Genomic DNA, 11453 nt, shown 5'->3' on the forward strand with positions numbered 1-11453 from the left:
ATGCAACGCCCGATCACCAACTTTCTAAAGCAGAACGCATCAACATTCTCTTGGACAACGTCAGATATGAAGGGAATAAGTTCTTCCATAACATCCCATGAGTTGAATGTAGATCCAACCATCAAGCCTATTCGCCAAAAGAGACGCAAGCTTGGCCCTGAACGAAGCAAGGCCGTCAACGAGGAAGTCGAGCGACTGCTCGCAGCCGGTTCAATAACCGAGGTGCGCTACCCAGAGTGGTTGGCTAACCCGGTCGTCGTCAAGAAGAAAAACGGAAAAAGGCGTGTCTACGTCGACATTACCGATCTAAACAAGGCTTGCCCCAAAGACAGTTACCTGCTTCCGCATATCGATAGATTAGTCGAATCAACTGCTGGAAACGAGCTCCTGACCTTCGTGGATGCTTTCTCGGGCTACAATCAGATCATGATGCACCCGGATGATCGAGAGAAGACAGCGTTTATCACTGACAGAGGGACGTACTGCTACAAAGTGATGCCATTCGGTTTTAAGAACGCCGGTGCGACTTACCAACAACTCGTCAATCGAATGTTCGCCGACAAACTGGGGAACACAATGGAGGTTTACATCGACGACATGCTGGTTAAGTCACTCCGCGGGGTGGACCATCTAAATCATCTAAAAGAGTGCTTCAAAACATTGAACGAGTACGGAATGAAACTCAACCCGGAAAAATGCACCTTCGGCGTCACCTCATGTGAGTTCTTGGGATACATTGTTACGCAGCGAGGAATCGAGGCGAATTCTAAGCAGATCACCGCCATACTTGACCTGCCCAGCCCAAAGAACAGCAGAGAAGTTCAGCGACTAACGGGGAGGATTGCAGCATTGGACCGCTTCATCTCCAGGTCCACAGATAAATGCCTCCCTTTTTACGAGCGGCTGCGCGGAAACAAGCGTTTCGTCTGGGCCGAAAAGTGCGAAGAAGCGTTCGGACAGCTAAAACAGTATCTTACGACTCCTCCCGTGCTATCTAAACCCGAAGCCAGCGATACACTCTCTCTCTATATCGCAGTATCCTCTACCGCGGTCAGCAGTGTCCTCATCCGAGAGGATCGAGGAGAACACAAACCTATCTTCTACACGAGCAAGCGAATGACCGACCCAGAAACTCGATACCCCACCCTCGAGAAGATGGCTCTCGCCGTTATCACGTCAGCAAGGAAGCTGCGTCCTTACTTCCAATCACACACGATCGAAGTACTGACAAATCAACCGCTCCGCACAATAATGCAGAACACCAACCAGTCCGGATGACTATCGAAGTGGGCTGTCGAGCTCAGCGAGCACGACATTGTGTTCAAAAATCGAACAGCAGCAAAATCCCAAGTCCTCGCTGACTTCCTAATCGAACTCGCGCCAGAGCTAGAGCAAGACCTAATCCTTCCAAGTCAAAATTGGATACTCCATGTCGACGGATCGTCAACAAACAAAGGATCGGGAGCAGGAGTCCAACTGCAGTCACCAATAGGCGAGTTAATCAAACAGTCGTTCAGTTTCGGCTTCACCGCTTCAAACAATGAAGCAGAATACAAGTCGTTGATCGCAGGACTACCACTCGCTAAGGCGGTCAAAGCAAAACGTCTCAGTGCGTAATGCGACTCGCAACTCGTTACCAGTCAGTTTAGCGGCGACTACAATACTCGCAACGAACGAATGGACGCATACGTTAAAGTCGTTCAAGCACTCGCTAAAGACTTCGAATTCTTCGAACTCACCAAAGTCCCTAGAGGAGAGAACGTGTGCGCCGATGCCCTCGCTGCCTTGGGTAGCAGACTGCACGATCAAGTGAAACGGACCATTCCTATACACAAGATCGACAAACCAAGCATCGAGCTCCCGCCTAACGAAGTGACCGTTGTAGCAGCCATAACCGAAGCTATCCCCATGGACGAAGACCCCGCAGCGGAACAAACTGAAGCTGCCGACAGGAGGACAGAATTCATCAACTATCTGGTCGATGGAAAGCTACCTCCCGAGAAATGGATTGCAAGACGACTCAAAACATGGAGTGCCCACTACGTCGTCTTGGATGGAGAGCTCCATCGATGGACTGCAACTAAAGTACTCTTGAAGTGCATCAACGGCGAAGAAACACACCTTGTCATAACCGAAACGCATGAAGGCGCCGCAGGAAATCACTGTGGAGGTCGAGCACTCGCTCTAAAGGTCAAAAGCCTCGGCTTCTACTGGCCAACAATGAATGCGGATTGCGAAGCATACGCTCAACGATGCGACCAATGCCAGCGACACGCCTCGACAATCCATTCCCCGACAGAGTTGCTACGAACGATGACAGCACCATACCCCTTTATGCGATGGGGAATGGACATAATAGGCCCTATGCCGAGCTCTCGACAGAAGCACTTCGTCCTAGTCTTAACTGACTACTTCACAAAGTGGATTGAGGCGGAAGCTTTCGCCAGCATAACCGAAAAAGAAGTTCAGTCACCCTCACAACCGCCTTCCCTTTCTGTTCTCTGGAAAGCCTACCGCCCGACGACATTCTCGAAATCTAAGACTAAAAATCTAGAGAGAGAAACAGAGAGAAAGAGAGAGAAACAGAGAGAAAGAGAGAGAAAATACCTGAGTCGGATAAAGAATGAAGAAAATGAGAGGCGAGAGGAGAATTGATAAGGGGGGAAGCGCCTCACGCCCCAAGGCGTCATCATTAGACCTAGATAGGCCCATTTAGGCGCGTGTAATTCACCAAGTCTCGCGACGGTTCGACTTCTTGAGGAAAACCAGGTTCGGTTTAGATAAAGATCCGCGATCGTAACCAGAACCAAAGAAAACCGCCGGTTCGGGCCAAACCGATCACAAGTAAGCAAGCAGCCCGCGTAGTCGAGGAGCCGGACGGGATCGCGAGTCCAGAACAATTGTCTTGCAAACCTAACTTCCAAATTCGCTGAGTCGGCTACGCTACTCACCAGCGAACTGGGAGGACTTACTGTTGGGTATGGGCCTGACCCTCCCAAAAGGCCCACAAGATAATTGTCCAAACAGATGATCACAGCAAAGGGACTCGGCTCGTTGACTCGCGAGTCAAATGACCGGCTCGACTCTAGACTGCTTTTCCCCTCCTTGTAATACGACTGAGCATTCACTTGATCTAATAAAATGCGTCTTTGTCTTGACCCACCGACGAGAACTCGTCCCTATCTCTTTACTAGTTTATCGACAGTCTTGGTTCAAACAGTGGCTAGGACTTGCCTCACCAAATCTGGGTACAGCGGGTGAGTGATGTGGCAAAGATCAGTTATTCCCAGCACATTGAAAACAACATGCAAATCCTCGTGGAGGCCCAAGTCGTTCAAAGCTCCGGCGTCAACGAATCGTGTTGGGAGGATGTTGATCGTGAGCACGGCGTTGTAGCGACGCGAGGCCCTCTTATCCCATCTTTCCTCCGAAGAATCAGGTATGTTTGGGTCAGTGAGGGAGATCTCTTTTCCCTCTTCTCGTGGCCACGGGTAAGTCGGGGAGATGGTGTCGTCCTCCGGTGTTCCTCGGGCATGTAGTGGTTTGATCCTGGAAGCCATCTTGGTTCGTCTGGGACCCATTTACAAATCAAAACCAATGGAAAGTGCTTAGTACCATTCGATTGGGTTAGTAGAAAAAGTTGGAAGCTTTTATTGTAGTTTCTCATTCCAAACTTTTCCCATAACCCCGATGTAAAGAGAGCAAGCGATCGATAATGGTAAACCAAATACAATCACTTAGAAAACTAGGTACTTAGATAAATTCACCAATCAACAGAAATCGAGTCAATAGATCCCAAAATCCATATCAAATCAATCGATGCATGTGCAAATAAGAACAGTGGCGCAAAGGTTATAACTTTCCAACTATCCTAATCGATTCAACCATTCTTAACTCAACTTCTATGAACCATCCTAGCTGCAAAAGGAGAGGTCGATTTTGATTTAGAAAAACCCTAAAATCGATCTTATTCAAGCGCAAAAGAAGAGAAGGAGATTGTGGCCGAGAATCACTGTGTTGTTTCGCCTCTTACCGTTTGATTGGTGATGGAAGAGTCTTGCAATTAACCAAACAACTCGAAATCCAAGCAAGTATAAACCAAAAATCTCAAAACAAGTTGGAGAAGTTTAAAGAGTTTTTAGGTTTAAAGGGGAATGGAAAGTGGTGTGGGAGGAGGCGATTTTGGTGGAAGTGAGAGAGAGATGGGAAAAGTTCTTTTTTTTATAGGCCTCCACTTCGTGCCCCACTTCCCACTTGCTAGGGTTTTCCTCAAATTTTACAAAATTATTTCAAATTTAAATTTTTTTCTTTTTTTTGGTCCCGAGAAACTTACCTTAGCGGAGCAGCTGCTCCGAGTCAGGAACAGCCTGAGACTGTTCCGGTTGAGTAACTCGGGGTTTTTCTGATCTTTATCATGCAAATAAATTAAAAGAAACACAAAACAGAAATCTAAAATAAATATTTACACTCACCAGTGGGTTGCCTCCCACCAAGCGCTTGGTTTAAGTCACTAGCTTGACTTGGTTAGCTTGTTAGGCCAAGGAAGGATCGCTTAGGGGAATTTCTTCACCCTCTGCGATTGTTTTCTCAGCAAGATATGGCTTTAGGCGTTGACCATTGACAACAAATTCCTCACCTTTTGTGTCCAGCAACACAACAGCTCCGTAGGGGCAGACCTCTTTAATGGTGAATGGTACGGATCATCTTGATCGCAGCTTTCCAGGTAACGGATCATCTTGATCGCAGCTTTCCAGGTAACAGTCGTAACCTGGAGTTGAAAAGGAGCACCTGATCCTTAGGCTGAAAGTTTCGGCTGATGATCCTCTTGTCATGATAGGCCTTAGTTCGCTCCTTGTAGATCTTTGAGCTTTCATAGGCGAGATGCCTAATTTCTTCCAGCTCATGGATTTGCATGGATCGTCTCTCTGCTGCTGGTTTGATGTCGAAGTTGAGTAGCTTCACGGCCCATGCTGCCTTGTACTCCAACTCAACCGGCAGGTGACAAGCTTTACCGTACACTAAGTTGTAGGAAGTGGTCCCGATTGGTGTTTTGTAGGCTGTTCTATAGGCCCAGAGAGCGTTGTCTAGCTTGAGCGACCAGTCCTTGCGAGTGGTGTTAACAGTTTTCTGCAGGATGCTCTTGATCTCCCTGTTTGAAACTTCCACTTGACGACTTGTTTGAGGGTGATATGGCGTGGCTACCTTGTGTTTCACGCCATTCTTTTTTAACAGACCTGCAAAGATCTTGTTGATGAAGTGACTGCCCCCATCACTGATGACTACTCGTGGTACTCCAAATCTTGGAAAGATTATGGTTTTGAACATCTTAATCACCACCTTTGCGTCGTTTGTGGGACTGGCTATTGCTTCCATCCACTTAGAAACGTAGTCAACTGCTACCAATATGTATTCGTTCTTGAAGGATGGTGGGAATGGTCCATGAAATCAATCCCCCAACAATCGAATACTTCAATTTCCAGGATGAAGTTTTGAGGCATCTCCTTCCGTTTACTGATATTCCCTTGGCGCTGACATGAGTCGCACCTAGAGATGTAAGAGTGGGCATCCTGGAACATTGTTGGCCACAAAAAACTGGCTTGGAGAATCTTGGACACGGTTTTAAATGTTGCAAAGTGCCCTGCATAAGAGGAGCCGTGACAGTGAAAAAGGATTCATGGAATCTCAGCCTCTGACACACACCGTCGGAATACTCCATCCTTGCAATTTCGGTACAAGTATGGCTCATCCCAATAATAGTAACTTGCGCCTCTTAGAAATTTCCGCTTATCATTACCAGTGAATTTGACTGGTTCTTTCTCACCGGCCAAATAGTTGGCAATCTCAGCAAACCATGGAAGATTGGGGTATTGCTTTTTGATCGCACAAACAAGGTGTTCCAGTACGCTGGAGCAAACTGGGCTGCGCGGTTGTTCTGTGATGCTTCCGAGATTGATCGAGTAGACGTGCTCAACCGTAAGGCTGTCATCAAGGGCTGTGTCTTCTCTATCTTCATTCTGGAGAGGTGATCTGCGACGCCATTCTCGATACCCTTTTTGTCCTTGATTTCTAGGTCAAATTCTTGGAGCAATAAGATCCATCGGAGCAGCCTTGGTTTCACATCCTTCTTTGTTAGAAGTATCTCAACGCTGCATGGTCCGTGTGCACTATCACCTTGGAGCCAACTAGGTAAGATCTGAATTTTTCAAAGGCAAATACAATTGCCAGAAGTTCTTTCTCCGTAGTTGCATAGCTTCATTGAGCTTCGTCTAGTGTTCTGCTTGCATAATAGATCACGTGAAGCTTCTTATCTTTTCATTGGCCGAGCACTGCTCCGACCGCAAAGTCGCTAGCATCAGTCATGATCTCGAAGGGAAGCTCCCAGTCTGGTGGTTGCACAATGGGTGCGCTAACTAGAGCTCCTTTTATCGTGTGAAAAGCGGCCAAACAATCGCTATCGAACTCAAATTTTATCTCCTTGCAAAGCAGTCTGGTGAGTGGTCTTGCGATTTTGGAGAAGTCCTTGATGAACCTTCTGTAGAAACCAGCGTGTCCGAGGAAACTCCTGATTCCCTTGACAGAGTTTGGAGGCTGTAGACTCATCATCACCCCTATCTATGCTTTGTCCACTTCGATCCCCTTTTCTGAGATTTTGTGGCCGAGAACAATCCCATCTCGCACCGTGAAGTGACACTTCTCCCAATTCAACACGAGATGCTTTTCTTCACATCGCTGAAGGACCCTTCACAAGTTTGACAAACAGACAGAAAAGGAGTTTCCATAGACGCTAAAGTCATCCATGAAAACTTCCATTATGTCCTCAATTAGGTCAGTGAAAATAGACATCATGCACCGCTGGAATGTCGCAGGGGCATTGCACAGCCCAAACGACATTCTCCTGTAGGCAAAAGTTCTGTAGGGACACGTGAAAGTCATCTTCTCCTGATCGTCTGGGTGAATGGGAATCTGAAAGAAACCTGAATAACCATCTAAAAAGCAGTAATATGGGTGGTTAGCCAATCTCTCAAGCATTTGATCAATGAATGGTAGTGGAAGTGATCCTTTCGCGTAGCCGCATTTAATTTTCGAAAATCAATGCACATACGATGACCGGTTACTGTCCTAGTAGGTATCAATTCATTCCTTTCATTGGCAACCACAGTGATCCCACCTTTCTTAGGAAGTACATGAACATGACTAACCTACTTACTATCAGAAATCGCATAGATTACACCAGCTTCTAGAAGTTTCATTATCTCTTTGTTAACAACATCTTTTAGATTTGGGTTTAACCGCCTCTGATGTTCTACATAAGTCATCGATTCATCTTCTAGATGTATTCTATGCATGCATAGATCAGGTGAAATACCGGAAATATCTTCTAATGGATACCCTAATGCTTTGCGATATTTTCTCAATTCACACAAGAGTTTAGCAGTTTCCACATTATTGAGCTCAGAGTTCACAATGACAAGATATGTGGAATTAGGTCCAAGGAACGCATACCTGAGTCCCGCTGGTAGGGACTTTAATTCGATCTTTGGAGCCTTGAGTTCGCTCCAGGAATCATCAAGCAGGCTGCCCGGTTTGTGTCCTCGTTTAGGAGCAGTTGCTCCTTCTGGTGGAACATGATTGCTCTTCTCTCCCATACTTAGGAAAGCGACCATCTTCTCTATGCTTTTACTCAAGTCTAGCATCTTCTCGTACCCATCAGCGTCAACGTTGCACGTGTTCTGCTCAGACTCGGCTCGGATCAGAGCTACTTCTAAAGGATCATCCGCTAGGATTTCTTCAATCATCCCTTGTTGAGGGATCAAGGCAGCGTTCTCGTCGTCAATCGTGAAGTTCTGACCATCTAGCATAGGTCGTTTGAGCAGCTCGTTCATCGCAAACTTCATCACAATATCTCCTAGTTGGAGATCGATTCTCCCATTGCGTACATCAATAATTGCACCAGCTGTGCATAAGAAAGGTAGGCCTAGAATGAGAGGATCTTTCGGTTCATCTTCGAGCTCCAGAACCACCAAATCCGATGGTACAGTGGTGTTGCCAATTTGAACTTGCAGGTCTTTGAGAATACCTACTGGCAACTTGACTGATCTGTCTGCTAACACCAATGAAATCCTGGTTGACTTGAAATTGGTTAGTCCCATGCGTTTTGCAATTGAGTAAGGCATGAGATTCACACTGGAACCTAAATCACATAAAGAACAGGCGAAAATTGTTCTTCCAATCTGAACCGAAAGAACAAATTTTTTGGGATCTTCCAATCTCCTGACTGCTCTGTTTTGGAGAACTGCGCTGCATTCTTTTGAGACCATCATGATATCGCTGCCCGGTTTGTGTCCTCGTTTAGGAGCAGTTGCTCCTTCTGGTGGAACATGATTGCTCTTCTCCCCCATACTTAGGAAAGCGACCATCTTCTCTATGCTTTTACTCAAGCCTAGCATCTTCTCGTACCCATCAGCGCCAACGTTGCACGTGTTCTGCTCAGACTTGGCTTGGATCAGAGCTACTTCTAAAGGATCATCCGCTAGGATTTCTTCAATCATCCCTTGTTGAGGAATCAAGCCAGCGTTCTCGTCGTCAATCGTGAAGTTCTGACCATCTAGCATAGGTTGTTTGAGCAGCTCGTTCATCTCAAACTTCATCACAATATCTCCTAGTTGGAGATCGATTCTCCCATTGCGTACATCAATAATTGCACCAGCTGTGCATAAGAAAGGTTGGCCTAGAATGAGAGGATCTTTTGGTTCATCTTCGAGCTCCAGAACCACCAAATCCGCTGGTACAGTGGTGTTGCCAATTTGAACTTGCAGGTCTTCGAGAATACCTACTGGCAACTTGACTGATCTGTCTGCGAACACCAATGAAATCATGGTTGGCTTGAAATGGGTTAGTCCCATGCGTTTTGCAACTGAGTAAGGCATGAGATTCACATTGGAACCTAAATCACATAAAGAACATGCGAAAACTGTTCTTCCAATCTGAACCGAAAGAACAAATTTTTCGGGATCTTCCAATCTCCTGACTGCTCTGTTTTGGAGAACGGCGCTGCATTCTTTTGAGACCATCATGATATCGCTGTCTGCAGAGATCTTCCCAGAGACTAGTCCCTTCACAAGACTGCGCATTGAAGGAATCATCTGAATTGCGTCCATGAGAGATAACTTAACAGTCAACTCTTCTAGCATCTTCTTGCACTTCATTTCTTCGCAATATTTGTGTGTTTTCTTAACAGGGACTGGGTAGGGAAATATTGGAGTGTAGACGCGAGCGGGAACAGGCTGAACTTGCGTCGTAAGAGTTACGGGTTCTGTGACAGTTGGCTGTTCCGCGTCTTGTTCGTCGGCGAGAACATCCTCAAGTGGAGGTTTTTCTCCCTCTTTCTGTTTTCCCTTCTCTTTAGCAGTGAGTTTCTTGGGGATAGGATCTGGGAGATTTCTTCCACTTCTCAACTCGACCGCATTACAATCCTTGGGTTTCTTGTCTGTTTTCCCAGGGAGTGTTCCCTGTTGCTGTTTGATTGTTTCAGCAGTTTGAGCGATCTGAACATCCATCTGCCTTATGTGGCTTGCTACAGCATCATATTTGGAATTTAATTCTGTGAACATATTATCCATCCGAGTGTTGATCTCGTTGGTAACCTGGTTCAGTGCTTTTCCTTGAATCTGTCGACCCTGCAAAAGTTGTTGCATCATTCCCTTCAGTTCATCTGGCGGACCGCTCGCGGTTGCAGGAGCAGCATGCGGATTATTCTGCCTGTTCTGATATTGGTTCTGAGCTTGGCTGAGGATGAACATCTTTCCATTCAGATTCTTAGGGTATTGCTTCTAATATCCATGGTTCTGGGACTGATTTCCCTGAGATCAGTCGTAAGGAATGTCTTAATTGGTCTTGTATGAGAACAGATGCTGGTTGTTCCCCACATTAGGGTTTGGATGGAAATTCTTGAACTGCCAACTCTGACCGTTGACGTAACTGACCTCTTGCTGATCTTCTTCCGATGTCCCGATCTCTGCTGTAGCATCAGTAGTGCCTGGTTCCAGTTTGGCTTCTTACATGAAATAGATCTGATTCTGATTGTTCTTGAGTAGCTGATCAACCTTAGCGGCGAGGTCATCATTATTCCTAGTGTCCATGCTGTTCACCTTCTTAGAGCGGTCAGTCTCCTCGTTTTTATTGGATGAACTAGCTGCCATGTTCTCAATTAGCGTGTGAGCTCCTTCAGTGGTTTGGGTCATGAAGTCTCCATTGCTCGCTGCATTTAGAGCATTGTGGAACTCCCAATCCACATCATCGTAGAAGATTCCTAGGTCGTCGTCAAACCCGTGATGAGGACACTCTCTGAGGGTATCATTGAACCGTTCCCATGCTTCATTAAACGGTTCGTTAGCGAGCTGCTTGAAAGAGTAGATCTTGTTCCTTAGGGCAGCCGTTTTGCCTTTCGTGTAGAAGTGACCCAAGAAGGCTGCTCTAACCTGTTCCCAAGTAGTTAGGGAACCTGTAGGTAATGACTTAAGCCATCGTGAAGCCTTGTCTTCTAGAGAGAATGGAAACAACATGCATTTGATGAAGTCGGGTGGGACGCCGTTTGCACGAGTGAAACTGCAAATCTCTTTGAAAGCTTCGATGTGTTCCATTGGTATCTCAGCTGACAGTCTATGGAACATCTTTCTCTGGACCAGATTGATCATGCCGGGTTTGATCTCAAAATCCGCCCTTTGACATGGCAGTGGAGCAATAGCAGAGCGCATAGCAGGGATGTTACGCGGTAAATTCCTCTCACCGATTGGAACAAGTGGTTCATGCTGTGCAGCTTGTTGAGCAGCCAGCTACTGTGCTGCAATCGTTTGCTGCATCTGTTGCATCTGCTGCTGCATTTGTTGCCTAGAAGCAGTGATTTTCTCTAGAGTGCCAAAGTTATCCATTGTGGCGGTATTCAGCCTTTGTTGACGGTTTGTTCTTTCTAAACTTGCAAGTTCCTGATTTGTAAGCGAAAGTAATTCCCCTTGTTCATTGCTCCGAGTATATCTACTGGTCATGCACCTGGGTTATTAGCTGCAAAAAGGATTAAACAAGTTAGAGGTTTTAGACTAAATAAATTATCGAAAAATAAAGGTAAAAAGCTGGTCTCCGTCGCAACGGCGCCAAAACTTGATACACTAAAATTGGATCTTTGTCTACTGTCAAGTTAACAGTGTAGTTGTAATATCTTTAGATTCAATTCCAGAGGACCAGTTCACACTTTATCTTTATGGGATCAGAATTAAGCTAAAACAGTAGTGGGTTTTAAAGAAGTAAGGTAACTTAAAGAACAAGTAACAAAGTGAGGTTTTTTTTGAATTGATTAAAGGCGTTAGTCTAGGGTTTCTTCTTCAGGTAAGGAAATCGCAAACCAAGCAATTATTCAAGTCCAGTTTACACAAGTCTAAACTCGGATCACTCAGGTTGAA

At 45.9% G+C, this 11453-nt stretch overlaps 1 pseudogene; it reads right to left on the reverse strand.

Annotated features, from left to right (window-relative positions):
- Positions 1-4731: 4731 nt before the first annotated feature.
- On the reverse strand, positions 4732-9800 carry LOC106320482 (annotated as a pseudogene).
- Positions 9801-11453: the final 1653 nt, after the last annotated feature.

Source organism: Brassica oleracea, unplaced genomic scaffold, assembly GCF_000695525.1.
Source record: "Brassica oleracea var. oleracea cultivar TO1000 unplaced genomic scaffold, BOL UnpScaffold00939, whole genome shotgun sequence".
Classification (NCBI taxonomy): domain Eukaryota; kingdom Viridiplantae; phylum Streptophyta; class Magnoliopsida; order Brassicales; family Brassicaceae; genus Brassica; species Brassica oleracea.